Source organism: Rhinoderma darwinii, chromosome 5 (assembly GCF_050947455.1).
Source record: "Rhinoderma darwinii isolate aRhiDar2 chromosome 5, aRhiDar2.hap1, whole genome shotgun sequence".
NCBI classification, from domain to species: domain Eukaryota; kingdom Metazoa; phylum Chordata; class Amphibia; order Anura; family Rhinodermatidae; genus Rhinoderma; species Rhinoderma darwinii.
Genome location: NC_134691.1, coordinates 323,913,605 through 323,916,840, shown reverse-complemented (window position 1 = coordinate 323,916,840; position 3,236 = coordinate 323,913,605).

Here is a 3,236-nt window from a genome sequence, read left to right as displayed (position 1 = left end):
CCGCCTCCTGCTGGCCACACCCTCCAAACACACCCAGGTCACACCCACAGTCTGAGACACGTGTGTGTGTGTGTGTGTGTGTGTGTGTGTCATCAAATCCCACATCATGTGACGTCATTGCTCATATTTCATGTAGACGTGTCATGACGTAGACGTGCCAGACATTCAACACACTATAACATCAGTCCCCAGTATCAATTCAAATATATATATTTTTATAATGCAATTTTTTTTAATGAATTCCACTGGTGATATTACACAATATCATCATGTGTATATATATATATATATATTATGACGGATCCAGCAGAATGGAAGCCACAACGCAAGTGTGAACATAGCCGGGTATAGATGTTCTTTTGTATCTCTACCTGGTGTCTTAGGCCAGGATCACACACACAGTTTTGATGCAGTTTTTTGGTCAGTTTTTTGAGCCAAACACAGGAGTGGACACAAAAGAAAGGAGATGTATTAGTCTTTTCTTTATATCTTTCCTTCCTTTTGCTTTCACTTCTGGCTTTGTCTCAAACAACTGAGTCTAAAACTTTCCCAAAACATCAAAACTGTGTGTGTGTGTGATCCTGGACTTATCATGATTGAGAAATCAGTCATTGCACTGCTGCACTGCCCTCTTATGGTACTGTAAAATATTGCAGTAAAATATCTTTGGGTCGCACAAGACAGAGGTGGATCCAGGATCATAATCTAGTGGGGTGGAATTTTTTTTATAGTATATATATTCAATAATATCGCCATACAGTGACCATATAGAGGTAATACCAGGTCTACAATCATGGTCTGCACAGTATCATCACTCTGCAGACTATACAATACAGCACTGACTAGACACAGTCACAGGCAGAATACGTAACAATAAAATTTAGTGACTCACAGGAGACGTCTTCTCTGACTCTAGACGTTCATTCCTTTCTTTCTCCAGCCGGCCCAGACCGCCATGACAACTATTTATTTCTCATGACAACCGCAGAGTTTCCTGCTGAGACATCTTGGACCTGTCGCTTCTGCAGACATCCCCAGACTCCATAGCAACACAAATCCCCCATCATACGGCCCCCCCTAAATTAATTCAGACCCCTGACCAGAGCCCTAAATAAATTAAGACTCCAAATGAGATCCTTTAAGTGATATTTGCATCTTGGATATTTATGGCATATCCACAGGATAAATGTTTGATAAATGCGGGTCCCAGCTCTGAAACCCGCACCTATCTCTAGAACGGGCCCCTGGTCCCCGTCCTACCTTCTGCCGCTGTCTATTTTCTCCTAAAAGCAATATAATATTACTTAACCCGCACGGTGAACGCCGTAAAAAAAAATGTAGACACCAGAATTTATGTTTTTTGGTCACCAAAATAGTACCAATTAAAATTACAGCTCACCCCACAAAAAATGAGCCCTCACACCGCTTAATCGACGGAAAACTAAAAAAGTAATGTCTCTCAGAATATTCATTTTTTTTCTTGTAAAAGTAGTAACACATAAAAAATTATATAAATTTGGCATCGTCGGATTTGTATTGGCCCGCAGAATAAAGTTAACATGTCAATTTTATATGTGCGATGAACACCGTAAAAACAAAAAACAATAAACCATGGGGGAATCACAGGTTTTTTTTTCCCACCCCACAACATTTTTTTTCAGTACATTTCCCAGTAAATTTCATGGTACAATAAATGGTGCCATAAAATCAAATCTGACAATTGGGACTCTGTCTCATTCCTGTCCTTAAGTGTGTTTCACTTTTTATTGAAATTATTAAAAGTTGTGGAAACCTAGAAATGCGAGCAAAAAAATAAGTGACCATAGACCACAGGGCACAAATTACACAACACTGCAGAAAGTCTGAAAACCTCGAAGAGGACTTGTTATTGGAAAAAAAAACTGCACCAGAATGTGTATATATATATAGATAGGTATATGTAGCAGTTGTGGGCCTTTGTGCACAATTGTTAACTGTACTTCCTTATAAACTATTGGCATCAGGAAGACCTCTCGATCACAGCTGTTTAACCCCTGAAGGACAACGGGAATACAGACTGAAAACATTAAATATCCACTTATTTCATTGGGTGACCTGTCGCACCACCCGAGATATCTGACTGGAAACCCTCAATTTAGGGGTATGTTCACACGCCAACGCAAAATACGTCTGAAGTTACGGAGCTGTTTTCAGGTGAAAACAGCTCCTGAATTTCAGACGTTTTTGCATGTAGTCGCGTTTTTCACGGCGTCTTTTACTGACGTAATTGGAGCAGTTTTTCATTGGAGTCAATGAAAAACGGCTCCAAGAACGTCCCAAGAAATGTCCTGCACTTCTTTGACGCGGGCGTAATTTTACACGCCGTCTTTTGACAGCGGCGTGTAAAATTACACCTCGTCTGAACAGAACATCGTAAGACCCAGTGCAACCAATGGGCAGATGTTTGCAGATGTAATGGAGCCGTCTTTTCAGGCGTAATTCCAGGCGTAAAACACCTCCATTACGTCTGAAAATAGGTCGTGTACACATACCCTTACAAGGGGATGATGTCCAGATCGGACTATCCATGTGACCTTCATTTAACCTCCCTTGTTTAATGTGATCATTTATACAATGAAGAGTCCAGCTGCTTCCCCAATGTATTACATATTAGTAACTGATAAAGAGTCGTCCCAGGGATTACTTTTCATATGATTTTTATATCAATAAGACATTTCATAAAAAGTCTGTTTGGTGGAGAATGGGCTGTTGGGTCACCAACTGATCCCTATGAAGGGCCAGTACCTTGTACCTTGCATTGAAGGGAATGAGACTTCTGAAAACCTCTGATGAGGTGGTCAGAATCACCCCAGACGGTCTCTGGATTAGTGGGGTACCATACTTGGCCTCCTACTATTCAGTCTTTAAAGTGTAACTAAACTTTTCAAAAAACTTTTATAGTTACATGTCAGATGTTTTTATCGGTGGGGGTCCAAGCACTAAGACCTCCACTGATTGCTAAAGCGAAGTGGCAGAAGTGCTCGGGTGAGTGCTGTGCTGCTTCGTTTCTGATCGGCTTTCCACGGAGCGGTGTACGGGCTCAATAGAAAGTTTATAAGTCTATAAACCGCTGGCTTGATTTTCCGAGGAAAGCCGATCAGAAGAAAACCAGCACAGTGCTTCGGCCACCTCATTTTAGCTATCGGTGGGGGTTTCAGTGCTCGGACCCCCTATGATCAAAACTTCTGACATGTCAC